Source organism: Jaculus jaculus, chromosome 14, assembly GCF_020740685.1.
Source record: "Jaculus jaculus isolate mJacJac1 chromosome 14, mJacJac1.mat.Y.cur, whole genome shotgun sequence".
In the NCBI taxonomy this organism is placed as follows: Eukaryota; Metazoa; Chordata; class Mammalia; order Rodentia; family Dipodidae; genus Jaculus; species Jaculus jaculus.
This window is the reverse complement of record NC_059115.1, coordinates 59,461,973-59,483,072: the sequence shown is the minus strand read 5'-3', so window position 1 is coordinate 59,483,072 and position 21,100 is coordinate 59,461,973. Positions and strand designations below refer to the sequence as shown.

The following is a 21,100-nucleotide window of genomic DNA, read 5'->3' as shown; positions in this document are numbered from 1 at the left end:
TTGGCTACATGTTACATGAGACCCTGTCTCAAAAAAGAACAAAAGGGTTTCAGCTGGGCGTGGTGGCACATGCCTTTAATCCCAGCACTCAGGAGACAGAGGTAGGATTGCTGTGAGTTCGAGGCCACCCTGAGAATACAGAGTTAATTCCAGGTCAGCCTGAGCTAGAGTGAGACCCTACCTTGAAACACCAAAAACAAAAGGGGGGCGCTGGAGAAATGGCTTAGCAGCTAAGGCACTTGCCTGCAAAGCCTAAGGACCCAGGTTGGATTCCCCAGAATCTACATAAGCCAGATGCACACTGTAGCACAGTCCTGCCATACAAAAGAGTCAGCCAAGATTTAATTCTTTATTTTAAAATATGAATTTCTACCTCATTCATATGCAAACTTACTTTCACCCTTAACAAATGATAACATTATATGTATACCAAAGAATTGTTTCAAAATAATGTTATGATTTATTATCAGCAAATGTCTGAGTTGCATACCTATTTTATATATTTATTGTGAGTAAATACTTTTTTGGGGGGGAAATGGCAGGTGGGGTTTTTCATTCCTCCCCTGCACCCCAAGGGTAGGGTCTCACTCTAGCCCAGGCTTACCTAAAATTCACTATGTCGTCTCAGGGTGACCTCAAACTCATGGTGATCCTCAATACCTCTGCCTCCCGAGTGCTGGGATTAAAGGAGTGCGCTACCATGCCTGGCTAAGCAGATGGAAAAGTTTAAGCAGCTCTGACCTAGATGGTCTCGGGCAGAGGCAACACAGTCCATCTCCTCTTTCAGACAAACCTGGAAATGCTCTATGGGCCGAGAATCCAGGAAACCCCAGTAAACTAAAGTCCTAGTGGTCTGTTCCATGTTCCACTTCCCACCATGAATGTAAACAGACTGACAGGGATGGAAAACTTCTCTGTGGTCACAAGAGTAAACACAAAACAGCACAAAAGAGGGGCAGACAATGACTAATGGATTTGAATATACGAATAAAAATACAGATTAGTGCCTCATGTAAGAAAGGGCTGTTCTATCAGTATAGGGATGAACAGCACACTTACATTCAAAATCTAAAAACCTCAAGATTCAGCAAGGCATGGTGGCACATGCCTTTAATCCCAGCACTTGGGAGGCAGAGGTAAGAGGATCACTGTGAGTTCACGGCCAGCCTGGGAGGATACAGTGAATTCCAGGTCAGTCTGAGCTACAGTAACATCCTACCTTGAAAAAAATGAAAAGAAAAAAAAAAAAAAAAAAAAAGATCCAGGGCTGGAGAGGTGGCTCAGCAGTCAAAGCACTTGCCAGGGTTTAATTTCCAAGTGCCCACATAAAACCAGATGCACAAAGTGGCTCATGCATCTGGAGTTTGTTTACAGTGGCTGGAGGCCTTGGCACACCCATTCTCATTCTCCCTGCCTCTCTTCAATCTTTCTCTACTTGGAAATAGATAAGATGATAGAGACTGACAGGTAGATAATAGATTATAAGTAGACATATGATTGATGATAGATTATACAGTACATAGATAGACAGATGACAGATAAATATAGATCAAAAATATTTTTTTAAACTTTAAGTCAAAATAAACTTTTCTTCCTTAAGTTGCTTCCAGTCAGGTATTTGGTCACAGCAGTGAGAAAGTCAGTCGGTCAATTTAACCCATCAATCTGTTTATTACTTAACACTATTTTAAGGACAGTATCTAACCAGAACCAGACCATTCATGCTCTGAAACACTCCTCTCTCTCTTCTTTCAACTGACCGTCTTTATTTATGCTTATATATGCTTCCATTACATTGCCCTGACACTTGTATTTTAACACCATGCCACTTGTGCCCGTTAAATTTTGTTGCTAGTTCATCAGATTAGGAATGAAAAGACAGACCTCTTGGCCAGGCCTATATAGGCATTTCCAGTAAGAACTGGTGGAGTAAGGTTTTGGGTGGGCAGCCCTTCCGGTGACAGACTGTATATAAAGAAGCTCCCAGAAGGCATGGTGTCTTTTGCCTGCTGCCCTTGCTACTAACAGGTGCATGAATCTGTCTACCCCATTAAGCTATTCTCCGTGGGCACTGGAACCAGTTTTATCAGCCTTCCCATGTAGACTGAAGACCAGCAGCTTTGCAGGAATCCTCTGGTCCTTCAGTACTAGATTGGGACTGCCCAGGCATCCAGCCTTATGGTCTGAGCAGCTACTAGGTTCTCCTGTGCTCCTGCAAATAGCCATTGTCCGGCCTATATCCTGTAAGTTAGTCTTGTAAATCTCTTTTATAACACGCACGCATCCTCTTGTGCTGCTTCTTCAGAGAACCCTAATAAATCAGAGAAGGCAGTATTTTATCTTCATACCTTCATTTCTTCCAGACAGCAAGCCATGTTTGGTTAGTTGGTTGGTTGGCTTTTCGACATAGGGTTTCATCGTAGCCCAGGCTCTCAGGGTGACCTCAAACTCATTGCGATCCTCCTACCTCTGCCTCCCAAGTGCTGAGATTAAAGGCGTGCGCCACCACGCCTGGCTCTTTTTTTTTTTTTTTTTCTTTCTTGTTTGTATATAAAATACTGGGTTCCAGAGATGCAGGGATGGTTCAACATACGCAAATCTATAAATGTAATACATTACATAAACGGGTTGAAGGACAAAAATCACATGATCATCTCATTAGATGCAGAGAAAGCATTTGACAAAATCCAACATCCCTTCATGACAAAAGTCCTACAGAGACTGGGAATAGAAGGAACATATCTCAATATAATAAAGACTATTTATGACAAGCCTACAGCCAACATAATACTAAATGGGGAAAAACTGGAAGCTTTTCCACTAAAATCAGGAACAAAACAAGGGTGTCCACTGTCCCCACTTCTATTTAATATAGTTTTGGAAGTCTTAGCCATAGCAATAAGGCAAGAGACACACATAAAAGGGATACAAATTGGAAAGGAAGAAATCAAGTTATCATTATTTGCAGATGACATGATTCTATACATAAAGGACCCTAAAGACTCTACTAGCAACCTGTTAGAGCTGATCAAAACCTACAGCAATGTAGCAGGATACAAAATAAATACACATAAATCAGTAGCCTTCATATATGCTAACAACAAACACACAGAGGATGAAATCAGAGAATCACTCCCATTCAAAATTGCATCAAAAAAAATAAAATACCTTGGAATAAACCTAACCAAGGAAGTAAAGAATCTATACAATGAGAACTTTAAAACACTCAAGCGAGAAATTGCAGAAGACACTAGAAAGTAGAGAAACATCCCTTGTTCCTGGATTGGAAGAATCAATATCGTGAAAATGGCAATCTTACCTAAAGCAATCTACACATTTAATGCAATCCCTATCAAAATTCCAAAGGCTTTCTTCATGGAAATAGAAAAAACAATCCAAAACTTCATTTGGAATCACAAAAAACCTTGAATATCTAAAATAATACTGAGCAACAAAAAAGAGGCTGGTGGTATCACCATACCTGATTTTAACCTATACTACAGAGCCATAGTAACAAAAACAGCATGGTACTGGCACAAAAACAGACATGTAGATCAGTGGAACAGAATAGAGGACCCAGATGTAAGCCCAAGTAGCTATAGCCACCTGATATTCGATAAAAATGCCAAAAATATTCATTGGAGAAGAGACAGCCTCTTCAGCAAATGGTGTTTTGAAAACTGGATATATATCTGCAGAAGGATGAAAATAGATTCTTCTCTCTCGCCATGCACAAGAATTAAGTCCAAATGGATTAAAGACCCTAACATCAGACCGGAAACTTTGAAACTGCTAGAGGAAAAAGTAGGGGAAACCCTTCAACATATTGGTCTTGGCAAAGACTTTCTGAATACAACCCCAATTGCTCAGGCAATAAAACCACAGATTAACCACTGGGACCTAATGAAATTACAAAGATTTTGCACCGCAAAGGACACAGTGAAAAAAGCAAAGAGGCAACCTACAGAATGGGAAAAAAATCTTCGCCAGCTATATATCTGATAGAGGATTAATATCTAGGATATACAAAGAACTCAAAAAGTTAAATAATAAGGAATCAAACAAGCCAATCAAAAAATGGGCTATGGAGCTAAATAGAGAGTTCTCAAAGGAAGAAGTACGAATGGCATATAAGCATCTAAAAAAATGTTCTACGTCACTAGTCATCAGGGAAATGCAGATTAAAACTACATTGAGATTCCATCTCACTCCTGTCAGATTGGCCACCATCATGAAAACAAATGATCATAAATGTTGGCGGGGATGTGGAAAAAAAGGAACCCTTCTGCACTGCTGGTGGGAATGCAATCTGGTCCAGCCATTGTGGAAAGCAGTGTGGAGGTTCCTAAAACAGCTAGAGATTGATCTACCATATGACCCAGCTATAGCACTCCTAGGCATATATCCAAAGGACTCATCTCATTTCCTTAGAAGTACATGCTCAACCATGTTCATTGCTGCTCAATTTATAATAGCTGGGAAATGGAACCAGCCTAGATGTCCCTCAACAGATGAGTGGATAATGAAGATGTGGTACATTTATACAATGGAGTTCTACTCAGCGGTAAAGAAAAATGAAGTTATGAAATTTGCAGAAAAATGGATGGACCTGGAAAGTATTATACTAAGTCAGGTAACCCAGGCCCAGAAAGCCAAGCGCCACATGCTCTGTCATATGTGGATCCTAGCTACAGATGACTGGGCTTCTGCGTGAGAATGAAAATACTTAGTAGCAGAGGCCAGTAAGTTGAAAAGGAGACATAAAGGGTGGAGAAAGGAAGGGAGGAGGATACTTAATAGGTTGATATTGTATATATGTAATTACAATGATTATAATGGGGAGGTAATATGATGGAGAATGGAATTTCAAAAGGGAAAGTGTGGGGGTGGGGAGGGAGGGAATTACCATGGGATATATTTTATAATCATGGAAAATGTTAATAAAAATTAAAAAAATAAAAATAAAAAATAAAATAAAATACTGGGTTCATGAGGACACATATATCACTGTCCCTTTTTCATATCCCTCATTAGATTCCACTTCATTGTGCCCAGAAAGTCCCCCTTCTGCTTTCACTGGATTGTGAACCTTCTAAGAATAGACTTTTCATGTTACTCTGTGCCCTCTAGGACAGATTTCTACAAACTGCCTCGGAACAGAGTCACCTGGAGGGCTGAACCCAATCCCCCAATTCAGTAACCCTGAGACTCTGTATTTGCAACAAGTTCCTGGGTGATGCTGTTGGTGGGTGAGAGGAAGACAATCTGAGATGCAAGTTCCCAGGAACATTCACCCCAACAAGGCTTCTTGTGTTCCAGTAAGTGGCCTTCATTCATAAGAATACTGCCTACTTTGCCTTCTCTGCAGCTAACACTGGCACAGCCTGCTGAACTTTTGTGGGAAGCAGTAGCCAAAGAATAATAAGCAGCAAAGAAGTGAACAAAAGAACTACAGCAAAATCATTTTCTACTTGATAAAATATGACCTTCCCTAACTGGCTTGGTGGCTGTCAGAGAAACTGACAACTCTATCACGAGGCAACACCGTATGTGATTAAAACAACCCCTGACTGGCAGACGGCACATTGCCTGGAGAACTATAAACACCTGATGGGGCCACCATATTTTGGGTTTCCACAAATTGGAAGCCTAGAAACTCACTACAGAGTTACGAAATTATGGCTCCTGTCGATGTGAAGCTATTAAATGGGCTCCTATAGCTTCCCAGCGTGGAGCACACCACCTTCTCCCTAAACTGCCCTGCTATGCTGGACGGCCACAGAGACGCCGGCAGAAAGAGCATGCTGGAGCCTGCTCTGATGCACGCTGTCACGCACTCCCGTTCTGTAGGCTGCTGACATCAAGTGCGACCTACAGTGGTCTACTGACCAAAATGTCTAGCTATTGGTGCTTTGCCTGTCACCTAACCCCAGATGTCTATAGGACTTAAACTGTCATTTCATATACTGGAGAGATGGCTTAACAGTGGAGGTGCTTGCCTTCATTATGAAGCCTAAGGACCCAGGCTCAATTCCCCAGATCCCACATACTCCAGGTGCACATGGTAGTACATGCATCTGGAATTTGTCTGGCATGCACACGTATGCATGCTCACTCACTTTCTCTCTCTCTCTCTCTAATAAATAAATAAAAATAAACTATTTTTAAAAAAATGAGTCAGGTGTGGTGGCGCACATCTTTAATCTCAGCACTAGGGAGGCAGAGGTAGGAGGATTGCCGTGAGTTTGAAGCCACCCTGAGACTCCATAGTGAATTCCAGGTCAGCCTGGGTTACAGTGAGACCCTACTTCAAAAACCCAAACTAAAATAAAATAAAATTATGTACTTCTCCCACTCTTAACTCTACTGCCCTTTACCCTAATTTTTCTGCATACTATTTTATCACTATTTGGCATCTTACTATCAAAACATAGGTTTTCTTCCCTACAGTAAGGTACAGGACAAGTATCTGTCCTAACTTTTTACTACATCCCTAGCACTAGCATAACAGGATCTTAAAAAGCATTCAACATAAACCAGGCATGGTGGCACACGCCTTTAATCCCAGCACTCGGGAGGCAGAGGTGGTAGGATAGCTGTGAGTTCAAAGCCACCCTGAGACTACATAGTGAATTCCAGGTCAGCCTGCACTAGAGCGAGACCCTGCCTCAAAAAAAAAAAAGAAGAAGAAGAAGAAGAAGAAGAAGAAAAGAAGAAGAAGAAGAAGAAGAAGAAGAAGAAGCAGCAGCAGCAGCAGCAGCAGCCAGGCGTGGTGGCGCATGCCTTTAATCCCAGCACTTGGGAGGCAGAGGTAGGAGAATCACCATGAGTTCAAGGCCACCCTGAGACTCCATAGTGAATTCCAGGTCAGCCTGCGCTAGAGGGAGACCCTGCCTCAAAAAAAAAAAAAGAAAGGAAGGAAGGGAGGGAGGGAGGGAGGGAGGGAGGGAGGGAAAAGAACAGAACATTCAATATAAGAAGGAATATGTGTGTGTGCGTGCATGTGCGGAGGTCAGAGGATAACTTTCAGGCTGGTCCTCACCTTCTACCTCATTTTGAGGCACTGTGTATCTGTGTCTGTCTGTCTGTCTTTCTCTTTCTCTCCCCTCCCTCCCTCCCTCCCTCCTCCCTTCCTCCTTCCCTCCCTCCCTCTCTCTCTCTCTCTTTTGTCTCATTCTCATTCTCATTGTTGTTTACTACTGCGCTGGTCCATGAGCTTCCAAGAAATTCTCCAATCTCAGTCTCCCATCTTGCCATCAGTCAGTGTGCTAGGATTACAGAAGCCCACCACATGGGATCTGAGAGGAATGCCTTCATATTCCTTTTTACCTCCACATTGGATGCTCAAATCTTCTCACAGTGTTGTGTCCCATTCCTTTATCTTCTTAATTATCAAATTTTCATATGTGCAATATAGTACATAAGAAATTCATTTCTATTATTAATGAAATCCAGAGTGTCACATCTCCATTTGTTATTCTTTGTGAGATTTTTTTTTAAAAAGCAGAGAAGGGGCTGGAGAGATGGCTTAGTGGTTAAGGCACTTGCTTGCAAAGCCTAAGGACCCATGTTAGACTCTCTAGGTATCATGTGAGCCAGATGCACAGTAACGCAAGCATGCAAGGTCACACATGCACACAAGGTGGTGCACATGTCTGGAGCTCAACTGCAGTGGCTGGAGGCCCTGGCGTGCCAATTCTCTCTTGTGCTCTCTCTCTCTCTTTCACTCTCTCTCTCTCGTTAAAAAAAAAAAAAAGGCTGGGGTGAGGGGCTGGAGAGATGGCTTAGTGGTTAAGGTGTTTGCCTACAAAGCCAAAGGACCCAGGTTTGATTCCCCAGGACCCACATAAGCCGGTGGCACATGCATCAGGAGTTCGTTTGCAGTGGCTGAAGACCCTGGCACATCCATTCTCTCTCTCTCTCTCTCTCTCCCCCTCTCTCTCTCCCTCTCTCTCTCTCTCTCTCTCTGTCTGCATCTTTCTCTCTTGCTCTCTCAAATAAGTAAATAAATAAATAAATAATTTTTTAAAAAGGCCAGCAGGTGTGGTGGCGCACACCTTTAATACCAGCCCTCAGGAAGCAGAGGTAGGAGGATCACAGAGAGTTCAAGGCCACCCTGAGACTACATAGTGAATTCCAGGTCAGCCTGAGCTAGATAGAATGAGACCCTACCTTGGAAAACAAAAAAAAAAAATTTAAAATTTAAAAAAAGGCCAGTCTGTGCCTCAAACAAACAAACAAAGCACAGAAGAAAATATTTAATAAATACACTAAAAAAACAGCTAAATACTTTGTGTAAGCCCTGTAACTTTAAGCCAAAATTGTTTTGCCTTGATGCTTTAATAACCTCATAAAACATCATTACCTCGTTATTCTATTAACCTTAGTCTTCATTTATCCTAATTCTAATTACAATTCTTTTTAGTGATTTACCTTATTAGAACTTGAATTTGATGCCTTAGTCTTTTTTTTTTTTTTTTCTTTTCAAGGTAGGGTTTCACTCTAGCCCATGCTGACCTGGAAGTCACTCCGTAGTCTCAGGGTGGCCTCAAACTCACGGCGATCCTCCTCCCTCTGCCTCCCGAGTGCTGGGATTAAAGGCGTGCACCACCACACCTGGCGAATGCCTTAATCTTTTAAAACATTTATTTATTCTGTGGCAGGTGTGTGTGTGTTCGTGTGTGAGTGCGTGTGTGTGTGTTCGCATGCGAGTGCAGGTGTGTGTGTGTTCGCGTGAGTGCGTGTGTGTTCGCGTGTGAGTGCATATGTGTTCGTGTGTGAGTGCGTGTGTGTTCGTGTGTGAGTGCGTGTGTGTTCGTGTGTGAGTGCGTGTGTGTTTGCGAGTGCAGGTGTGTGCGTTCGCATGTGAGTGCAGGTGTGTGTTCATGTGTGAGTGCAGGTGTGTGTGTGTTCGTGTATGAGGTCAGGTGTGTGTGTGTGTTCATGTGTGAGTGCAGGTGTGTGTGTTCGCGTGTAAGTGCAGGTGTGTGTGTTCCTGTGAGTGCAGGTGTGTGTGTTCATGTGTAAGTGCAGGTGTGTGTGTTCGTGTGTGAGTGCAGGTGTGTGTGTTCGTGTGTGAGTGCATGTGTGTGTGTATGCCAGAGTCTCTTGTCACTGCAAACAAACACCAGATATTTGCACCGCTTTTTGCACCCAGCCCGGGCTGGTAGACTTTGCAAGCAAACACCTTCAACTGCTGTGCCGTCTCCTCAGCCCCCTTAACAGTCATCGTCTTCCTATTTTCCCCACAATACTGTGCGCACACCAGCGTGACGAGTAAGTGCTCCAGACCCCCCCTTACTCAGTACGTGCAGGGAAAGTGCCATCTCCATTTTGAAATTTTTCCAAAAGAACAAAAATGCCCCTGTGTATAAACTAAACCCCTAAATGTTTAAATATTTTGAATAGAAAATACATTAGCTAAGTTAGAAATTCAACCGATCCTTATTCTAAAGTTCACTGCAGATCTAACTATATGTGTGATTGACACACTTGGGGAAGGAAACAACGATTCTTGCTTCTGTGGAGTTCCTACGTTCCACTGTGCCAGAAAGATGGCTCAGCGGTTAAGGTGCTTGCCTGTGAAGCTTAAGGGCTAGAGTTCAATTCCCTAGTACCCACATAAACTCAGATGCACAAGGTGGTGTAAGCATCTGGAGTTTGTTTGCAATGGAAAGAGGCCATGGCATGCCCATTTTGCCACCTCTCTTCTCTCTCTCAAATAAATAAAAATAAAATAAAAAGTTAAAAAACAGGGGCTGGGGCTGGAGGGATGGCTTAGCAGTTAAGATGCTTGCCTGCGAAGCCTAAGGACCCATATTCGAGCTCTCTCCACATCCCAAGTAAGCCAGATGCACAAAGGTGATCAAGCACAAGGTCACACATGCCCACTAGGTGGCGCAGGCATCTGGAGCTCAGTTGCACTGGTGAGTGGTACACTAGGTGGTGCAAACATCTTGGGATCAATTGTAGTGGCTGAGGCCCTGGCGCGCCAATTCTCTTTCTTTCTCTCTCTCTCCCCCCACAACCACTCTTAAAAAAAAAAAAAAGAGGGTCTGGAGAGTTAGCAAGGCCCTTGCTTGCAAGGCCTGACAGCCTGGGTTCAATTCCCCAGTACCCATGTAAAACCAGATACACTAAGTGGCACATGCATATGGAGTTCATTTGCAGTAGAAGTAAACCCTGGTGTGCCCACACTCGTTCAGTCAGTCTCTCTCTCTCTCTGTGTCTCTCTCAAATAATTAAGTATTTCAAAAGTTTTGGGGGCTGGAGAGATGGCTTAGTGGTTAAGGCACTGGCCTACAAAGCCAACAGACCCAGGTTCAATTCCCTAGTACCCACATAAGCCAGATGCACAAGATGGCACATGTGTCTGGAATTCATCTGAATTGGCTAAAGGCCCAGGTGTGCCCATTCTCTTTTTCTCTCTGTTTAATAAAATAAATACATTTAAAAAAAAAAAAAAGGTTTTTCAGAAATCACATTGAGCCTGGCGTGGTGGCACACACCTTTAATCCCAGCACTAGTGAGGCAGAGGTAGGAGGATCACCGTGAGTTCGAGACCACCCTGAGACTACATAGTGAATTCCAGATCAGCCTGAGCTAGAATGAGACCCTACCTTGGAAAAAAAAATCATATTGAAAGGCATTATTATGCATTTTAAAATAAAACTCAAACTACTACAATTTACACAGGCTTAAGGAATAAAAACATTTTAAGGGGAGACATGGCTTAGTGGTTAAGCACTTGCCTGTGATGCCTAAGGACCCCGGTTCAAGGCTCAATTCCCCAGGACCCACATTAGCCAGATGCTCAAGGGGGTGCACACATCTGGAGTTCACTTGCAGTGGCTGGAAGCTCTGTCATGCCTATTGTCTGTCTGTCTGTCTCTCTCTCTCTCTCTCTTTCTGTTGCTATCAAATAAATAAAATTTTAGGCCAGGAGTGGTGGCACACACCTTTAATTCCAGCAGTTGGGAGGCAGAGGTAGGAGGATCACTGAGAGTTGGAGACCACCCTGAGACGACATAGTGAATTCCAGGTCAGCCTGGACTAGAGTGAAACCCTACCTTGGAAAACCAAAAAATATGTATGTATGTATGTATGTATGTATGTATGTATGTATGTATGTATGTGTGTATATACATATCTTTAAAATTATAAACACATCAATTGAGTAGAGATTTGTAAAACTACTACTAAAATGTGTCACTGACAATGTCATTGTCTTGGACATGTCATAGGTTTTCACCTGGTTCCTTCATAACACTAATAATAAGACACCAGGAAAGTTCTAATGTATAACTACTAAGTTAAAGGCAAACATAAAAAGGCTATCATTTTAGGTTAATATAATAGAATGACCAAAAATAGGAGCTGAAATTTTTCCATTGTCTACCCTTATATTATATTGTAAATGTATTATACATTTTCCAATCATCAGGGTTTATCTTTTCTAGAATCTATATAACCCTTGGGCTGGAGAGATGGCTCACCAGTTAAGGAGCTTGTCTGCAAAGCCTAAGGACCCAGGTTTGATTCATCAGTACTCACATAAAGCCAGATGCACAAGGTGGCACATGTGTCTGGAGTTTGTTTGCAGCAGCTAGAGGCCTTGCATACCCATTCTCTCTCTCTTTTTCTTTTAAACAAATAAAATAGTTTAAAAAGTCTGTTTAAAATAATTAATATTACTTATATTCTTAAAAGAAAGCCTATTATTATTGTAAAAGAAAGCTTTAAATAATTTCCCTAAGGGAATTTTATGAAATAAGCAGTTTCTCTTTCGTTTCTCATTAAGGATGTAGAAATAAATATGTAGGTTACCTGTCAGACCAAGACTGACATGCTTCCTTGGTGAATGCTGCAATCCAGAGTAATCTGTCACTCAGAGCGAGTTAGCTCTGACAGCCTGTATGCTAATGAAATCACATCTGACATACATCTGAGATGCTAGGACCTACAAAAGCATGTTTCAAAAGCTAATTAAAGTTCTTACATAACATTCACTGAAAGGCTTTTTTTCTTCCTACCATAATGCTGATTTTAATCAAGATAATCTCAATCTTTAAAGATTAGTGAATACATTTACAAAAATTACGATACTCAAGAATTTTTTATCTACTAAACAAACCAAATGTAGATCCCACAAAAATAGTATGCCTCAAAATTTCCAGTATTCAACAAAATTTCTACATTCACAATAGAGAACAAAAAATCAAAGAATAGAAAGTATACAGCCTTTCTTTCCTTGGCTTTAGTTGAAAATCTTCAGTGCATTACTCATAAAAATGGCAACAACTCACTAATGTTAAAATATAAAATAGGCTTTGGAAAACTAAACCCCACAGTGCCCCCTGCTGTCTTTTAAAAAATCAAACCTATCTATAAAATAAATTTTAAATTTCTCAACTTGGCCAATAAAAATAACAAACTGTACAAGTTATTGCATAATATTATAATAAATTTTCATCCCACAGACAGAAGAAAAGTAGATAACCTCTTCTATGGCTGTTTCATGTATAAATAAATCACAATGATATTTTCATATACTAGTGTTCACAACTGTTTTTCTTTCTTTTGTTGTTGGAATTTTGTTCTGTTTTGCTGAGGTAGGGTCTCACTGCGACCCAGGCTAACCTGGAACTCGCTCTGTCGTCCAAGACTGGCCTCAAACTCACAGCAATCCTCCTACCTCTGCCTCGCAAGTGCTGAGATTAAAGGTGTACACCACCACACCCAGCTAAAATCTCTTCTTTTTAGAATGGTCTGGGGTCTAGGGTCTGGATCTGGGTCTGGGTTTTCAAGATTGGGTATTGCTGTAGCCCAGGCTGACCTGGTATTCACTCTGTAAGAAAAACAGTTGTGAGCCAGGCATGGTGGTTCATGCCTTTAATCCCAGAATTTGGGAGGCAGAGGTAGGAGGATCACTGGGACTCCATAGTGAATTCCAGGTCAGCCTGGGCTAGAGCGAAACCCTACCTCAAAAAAAAAAAAAAAAAGAAAAAGAAAAAGAAAAGAAAAGAAAAAGATGATTTCTGAGTGGTTGGATGCCTGAAAAGCCTTTGTCCAACTGCAATAACAAATCAACTAAGAACTGACATCATCTATACTCAGTTAATCGATGATCCATTTCATGTTCTAGAGAGATGACAGATAGGGTAGGCAGGTAAGTAAGTATACAGTCGGATGGTGTGGTGGTTTGATTCAGGTGTCCCCCGTAAACTTAGATGTTCTGAATGCTAGGTTCCCAGCTGATAGATATTTGGGAATTAACACCTCCTGGAGGGAGTGTATTGTTGGGGGCAGGCTTATGGGTGTTATAGCCAGTTTCCCCATGCCAGTGTTTGGCACACTCTCCTGTTGCTATTGTCCACCTGATGTTGGCCAGGGGGTGATGTCCACCCTCTGCTCATGTCATCGTTTTCCCTGCCATCATGGAGCTTCCCCTTGAGCCTGAAAGCCAAAATAAATCTCTTTTTCCCAGAAGCTGCTCTTGGTTGGGTGATTTCTACCAGCAATGTGAACTGGACTGCAACAGATGGTCAAGACAGACAGACAAATGAAGTAAGCTGGGAAGTGTAGGTCAGTGGGGAAGTTCTTGCGTACCAGGTATAAGGCCTTGGTTTCAATCAACAGCCCATTTTTAAAAAGTCAAATAGCTTTCTTAGTATTAAATTAATCAGTGCTTCCTCTGCAAACTATTGTTCTATACGTCCATAATGTGTCTTAAGTATCATGTATACCTGTTTTCTCTCATATTTAATTCTTTTTAATAAACTTTTTTATATATTTTATTTGAAAGAAAGAAAGAGGCACAGAGAGAGAGGGGGAGAGAGAATGGGCATGCCAGGGCCTCCAGCCACTACAAACTCCAGACGCATGTGCCACGTGTGCATCTGGCTTAGGTGGGTCCTGGAGAATCAAACCAGGATCCTTTGGCATTGGCAGGCAAATGCCTCAACTACTAAGCCATTTCCCCAGTCCTCATATTTAATTCTCTATAAATTCTAAAGGAAAGAACTTTTTAATTATTTTCTTACTCCCAAGTGTGGGTACTAGATTGAATAAACACAGCTGAAGAGATGGCTTAGCAGTTAAGGCACTTGCCTGCAAAGCCTAAGAACCCATGTTCGACTCCTCAGATCCCACATAAGCACACACGCAAAGGTGAAGCAAACACAAAGCAGCACATGCCCACTAGCTGGCTAAAGCATCTGGAGGTACTGGTGGCTGAGGCCCTGGCATGTCAATTCTCCCTCCCTCCCTTTCTCCCTCCCTCCCTCCCCCCTCTCTCTCTCTGTCTAAAAAAATAAAAATAAATGTTAAAATGTTTAAAAATCGAATAAACATTAACTTCATGAATAAAGAAAAGAATAGCAACATGATTTACTTTTTCCCCCCTCAGTGCTGAGGACCAAACCCAGGCCTTCAACATGCAAGGAAAGCATAAATGCTCTACCACTGAGCTACATGTCTAGCCCCTGAGCCTCTGTGTCCAGTGTGGGCAACAGAACCCTATGCTTCTTCCCACTTGCTGAGGAGAAGCGCAGGAACATCCACCCACACAAACAAGAGGGAAGCAAAGGCCTCTACGATGAACAGCAGAGTGAGAGGATCATGTCACTGGGAAGCACTTTCATTTTATTCTTACATGTCTAAAATCTGCCTGTATTTTAAAATGTAGGCTTTGTAGCAATAACTACCCAATTTTATTTACATGTCTATTTTTTCAAAAGAGTAAAGAAAGGAATTGAGAAATGTTCTTGACACAAAATATGAAAAACACATTAAGGCTTAATTTTAGTGACATTTTATAACATATATAATAATAATATGCATAAGCCATGGATTTAATGTCATTGCCCTGTCCCCCCCCCCAAAAAAAGTTTATTTAAAGTAGTTTTATCCATGTGACAGTTATATACAGCTACTAAGTGAATGCTACTGAAAGACACAGAATAATGAAACGCTCCATGATAGGTCAATTGATTTGTGGTGACTTGTAGCATTAACATACAAAAAATTATTAACTTGCTCTTGACCTCTGAATTTGGAAAATCTAAATCCTAGATTAGTATTAGGTAAATAAACGAACATACTAATCTCATCAATCATAATAATATTTCACAGAAGAAGAAAAAAAAGAAGAAAAAAAGGAAAAACGAGAGGAAGAAGAAAAGGTCAAAGAGAGAATTTAACATTTCTCGTACATTCTTTTTTTTAATTTTATTTATTTATTTGCAAGCAGAGAGAGGGTGAGAGAGAGAAGAGAGACAGGCAGAATGACAGACAGAATGGGTACGCCAGAAGCTCGAGCCACTGCAAATGAACTCCAGATGCATGTGACCTTTGGGCATCTGGCTTACGTGGGTCCTGGGGAATTGAACCTGGGTCCTTCAGCTTCACAGGCAAATGCCTTAACCACTAAGCCATTTCTCCAGCCCTCGCATACATTCTTTACATTATAGACACTATGCTAAATACTTAATCTTGACTTAATTTTCAAAAACACTATCAAAGAAGGGTGGTATTACTGTCCTAATTTAAAGATACTCTGAGGCTTGAGATAAAGTAACTCTTCCAAGAAAATCCAGAGCCAGAGCTGTAACAGCCCTCATTCCGGCATACACAACTTTAATTGAGTCCAAAGGTCCATATATGTCCAATGACGTGTTATGACACAACTCCAGCCTACTTGGTGGCACACTCCTTTAATTCTAGCAACTTCTAGGCTGAGGTAAGAGGACTGCCGTGAGTTTGAAGCCAGCCTGGAGCTACAGTGTAATTTTCAGGTCAGCCCAGGCTGGAGTGACAGCCTGCCTCGAAAACAACAAGGAAAAAGATACAACTCCATCTAACTGCTTGACGCCCTAGAAAGCATACCACGGGAACCCAAATATTTGTAGACAATGATTTGTGGAGTCTGAAGGTGGATCTAGCGGAAAAAGTGACGGCTTGAGCATTCGTAACACTCTCATATATAAAGTTTTTAAAAAAGTAAAGAAAAAGTAAAAAAATAGTCACTGGACTGTTGAGACATGTGAGCAGGTAATGGCAGTCATGAGGGATTATGAGGAACCTCCATGTTCCATTATAAAGTTCTGCAATGGGTGGCACACACTGTAACCCCAACTCCTGTGAGGTTGAAAACACAGTAAATAAAACCTGCTCATTTCAAAAATAACTACAGTTATCTATAGCCAAATGAAATGCAAGACAACCTATGAGTTACAAAAAGACAGTGTTCACTTCGCCAGCGCATATACGACAGAGAAGATTTTCATGGCCCCTGCACAAGGATGACAAGCAAATTCGTTAAGTGTTCCATATTTTCAAATCAGACTGCCAATAGGCCTGTCATGGCTCAGGGAACATTGAGGAAGAGGAGGCAGAAAGAGACACAGAGTGGGCGGGAAAACCCTGAGGCATGGTCCCCCCACTGTCCCCCTGGACTGACTGAGGCCTTCATGACCCCACGGTAAATTCCATAACCCCACAGAGGGCCGCAGGGAAACGGGAACAGAGGAAAAGAGAATAAACGGGTACAATCTGTGAAAAATTAAATTAAATTTTAAAAAAATGAAAGAAAAAGACAAAGAAATACCTTCCTATAAATATGTATCATATGCAATGAAAAGGAAAGGCATGCCCGAAACAGTCACACGTGCAGGCTGCTCCCCTGCACCTGCCGGGAGTGGGTTGGACTAGATGGGCCTGGCTCTGGCCTGCTCCCCAGCTCCCAGCCCAGATCTGTCGGGAGCAGAGCGAACTGCGTCACTCAGGTCCCACATGATGGCAAATACCAGTAAGACCCAAGATCCAGCAAAATGACAAGAAAAGAAAATCAATAGCCTAGCCCTGGATGAGTCAACGCTATCACCCTAGGATCCATGAAACTTTACACAGGAATTGGCGGGTTAAATGAGTATTGCTCTGAGGCGAAGGAACCTTGAGAACCTCCTCCAGGGAGACGGCAGTAGACTCTGAGAAGACTCAAAACTCATCAAAAGCCGGGCATGGTGGCACACGCCTTTATTCCCAGCACTTGAGAGGCAGAAGTAGGAGGATGGCCATGAGTTCAAGGCCAACCTGGGACTACATAGAATATTCCAGGTCAGGCTGGGTAAAATGAAACCCTACCTGAAGAAATATATATATATATCAAAGCAGAAAACTGAAGGCTGCTGTGAGCTCCCCACTAAAGGAGACTTATAAAAGGCCCTCTCGGGGCTCAGGGAACACTGCAGAAGTGGGAGCAGGAAGAATGAAAGAGCCACAGCAGAGGACAGAGTCCTCTAAGGCATTGTCCCTACCACAGAGACTAGATGGAGCACTCATGACCCCACAGTGAACACAGAGAACCCCACTAAAGAGGGCCCTCAGTGGAATCGGTGTGGGGGGAAGGGGACAAAAGAAGATAAGCCAGTGGGAACAGGACCAATTTACACTATGTCCATATATTAAAGTTCCCAATAAATATTATTTTAAAAAAAGACAAGCAAGATAAAGGCAGTCACACTGCTGGCTTGAGCGTCACTCACTACTACGGGCTGCGGTAGCGGGATGGGGAGGCTGGAGCACCTCCGCCTCCTCTCAGCCACTTACAGTCCGTAAAAGAGAGAGGCAATTTAAATCACAAGGTTACTTCAGGGAGTAGATACAAATGTACATGCAAAAGTACTTCGTAACTTGTGAACTCCTTTTAAATGGTACCAAATTCCAGCCTAGATTACTTAAAAACATATTATCTTAATTCCATTAGTAGTAATGAAATTATGAATTACTAATTTAGAGCAAATGAACTTAAGGAATTAATGTGCTTTGATGTTCTTTGAAGAAAATCTATCTGAGGGAAGTAATATTTTTGTTTTTCCTGGGGAAAGTAAATCAAACATTTAGAAAGCTGTAATGTGGTTTTTAAAAATGGTCACTCCTCTTTGGAGACTTAATTAAGATTAAGGAAAAAAATTCCCTATTGACATACATCATCTTTGCTCAACTTTGAACATAGGATTAGCTTACACAGTAGTATTATAAATCAGTAAGTTTGCATATTTACTTTTAACAAACTACTTTTTTAAATAAGCATGCTTTCTACACAATCAGAAAAAAAAACAAATTAATAATTTTCCCTTAGGAATATGATGCTTCTGATATGTATAAAAACTTACACTTGCCAAATCACTGTTTTTACCATAAAAATTATCATCAATAATGTAGTTGATTTTAAGTTTACAAAAATAGTTTGTCGGGACTGGAGAGATGGTTTAGCAGTTAAGGTGTTTGCCTGTGAAGCCTAAGGAACCAGGTTCAGTTCCCCCAGTACCCATGTAAGCATGCACAAGGTAGTGCATGCATCTAGAGTTTATCTGCAGTGGCTGGAAGCCCTGGCACGCCCATTTCTCTCTCTTTCTTTCTCTCTCTTTCAAACAAATAAGTAAATAAAATTTAAAAGAAATAGTTTGTCAATTCTAAGTACTGGTATCAATTCACAAATTTCAATCATTAGAAACTGACCCATAAAAATTAGCATTTTTCACTTTTCCTACCAAAGTATAGACTAATTGGCATTCCTTCTCAACCACAACAATGTCCATGAGACCCACAATCAAGACACAAATGCCTGTAGGTGTTGGGCCTGGCAGCTAACCACAGACGAGTTAAGGGGAATAACCAGGGCCTATGATGACATACACGCCAGTGACATGCACAGATCATCCAACCTAAGGGCTCAGCCAACACTCAGCGCAACCAACTGCTGTTCAGGTAGGGCCTTAGCTGCTAGACCTTCCCACTCTCTCAGAAGCCTTGATTTTTAACTATTAGCAACCAACTTAAAAGGTGATAAAACAAGGTTCAAAAGAACATTTGTGGGCTGCCAGTTTTGATTCCTGCACTCTTCTTAACCATCTATAGTCTCCTTCCCCTTCCCACTTTCTTTCCTCTGCTTTTCCCCTCACTTAGCCCTTGAGCTTGGGAGCTCTGCAGAGTGGAGCCAGAGACCTAACTGAAACTTGCCTGTTATCTCTTCCCCCTTGTCACTTAAAACTGAATGGTAAATAAAACACAGTGGTCAGTATCATCAACCCTACCAGGTCATTAAAGTATGTAGGCCTGGTTCATCCCTAGCAGATGGACTGGTGGTTAATAAATCTGTGAAAAAGTGTGACTTCTCATAATCCTTACAGCTTTATGCTTTTCTAGGGAAGAAAGTACTAAAGAAAAACTTGTCTTGAGGTCCAAGTCACTTTGTGTGCATGCTCTCTTATTTGTCCCCTTAAGCAGAGTATAAAAGACAGTGAGCATTGATCTGAACATGGCCTGTAACTTATCTTCAAGCTCAAACCAAATCCAAAGAAGACAGTAAGTGGGAAGAGAGGTTTCTAGTATGTTTCTGGAATAAGGAAGGTCCTAGCACTGCCCAGTCAAGGTTTACCATCATATCACTGTCCAGGTTGCCTGAGGAGTGAGCCAGGCCACGTCAGCAATGAGGCAAGTAAAGAGTATAGGTTATATACCTAAAAGTCACCTGTAAAATTCAAACCTGCCACCACCATTCAACTATGAAATGAATCTTAGCTGGCTCATCCATTTCTAGTTACCTAACTTTCTTTTCGAAATGCAACAGCCACAGATTCCGGCAGCCTCCTCTCTCTCAGAAAGCTCGGCCTTCTAAACTCTGCAGCACGCTGTGTTCTAAGTACTCACTCCCGTACATGGATCCTCTTTCAGGAACACATCTTCTTCTCCTGCAATACCCCTATTTTCCTTATTAACCCTAAGTATTAGAACTCAGATTAAATATGTTTTCTAAGGCTGCAGAGATGGCTTAGCAGTTAAGGTACATGCCAGTGAAGCCTATGAACCCAGGTTTGATTCTCCAGGTCCAACGTAAGCCAGATACACAAGGTGGCACATGCATCTGGAGTTCATTTGCCCTGGCTGGAGGCCCTGGTGTGTCCATTCTCTCCCTCCCTCCCTCCCCCCCCCTATATATATATGTATATGTATATGTATGTGTGTGTGTGTGTGTATATATATATATATATATATATATATATACACACACACACACACACACACACATATATACACATATATATACATATACACACACATCTCTAATAAATAAATGAATAAAAATTAAATCTTTAAAAATATATATGCTTACTAACAGCTGGGCGTGGTGGCACATGCCTTTAATCCCAGCACTCGGGAGGCAGAGGTAGGAGGATTGCAGTGAGTTCGAGGCCACCCTGAGACTACATAGTAAATTCCTGGTCAGCCCCAGCTAGAGTGAGACCCTACCTCAAAAACAAAAAACAACAAAAAAATATGATGGAGAATGGAATTTCAAAGGGGAAAGTGTACTGGGGGGGAGGGAGAGAATTACCATGGGATTTTTTTTATAATCATGGAAAATGCTAATAAAAATTTAAAAAAATGTGTGTGTGTGTGTTTACTAATCTTTTGGTCTTAGTTTCTAAGATTTACTCTACCTTGTTCCTGTGCCCACCCCAACAAAACTTGGGTTAGGTGCAACTTCTCATGTGTTCCAATACCACCCTATCTGTACCCATCTTAAAAAGAAGTTAAGCATGAACATGTATGATCCAACAAGAAAACAGCAACATATGTGATGGTTACTATTGTCAACATAAGCCAGATGTACAAGGGGGGGCACACATCTGGAGTTCGTTTGCAGTGGCTGGAAGCCCTGGCATGCCCATTCTCCCTCTCTCTCTCTCTTTCTCTCTCTCCCTCCTTCTCTCCATTTCTTTCTCTTAATATATGTACAACTAGGTTCTCCAAAACTATTTGCTGAACTGGATTTTACCAAGAAATTCAGCAAATGCCAGCTCCCATGACACTCAGCCTTCCATTTCATCTCCAGTAATGCTAACGGCACATATTCAGTACAGATCCACCAAGATTTTGCCTTTACATTTTAAAATATTAATTCACTATCTTTAGGAATGGGGTCAGTAAGGGGACTAAGGAGTAAATAATCAGGTTTTGGAAATATGATACACACGCATCAAAAAAAAAAAAAAAGCCCAAAGCCAGGCATGGTGGCACATGCCTTTAATCCCAGCAC

General features: G+C 41.6%; 1 protein-coding gene and 1 pseudogene across 2 annotated transcripts in view; one reads left to right on the top strand and one right to left on the bottom strand.

Annotated features, from left to right (window-relative positions):
• Positions 1 to 21,100, bottom strand: part of Dtwd2 (DTW domain containing 2) — a 70,005-nt gene that overhangs the window by 41,810 nt on the left and 7,095 nt on the right. The window lies entirely within an intron of this gene.
• On the top strand, positions 16,244 to 16,336 carry LOC123454927 (annotated as a pseudogene).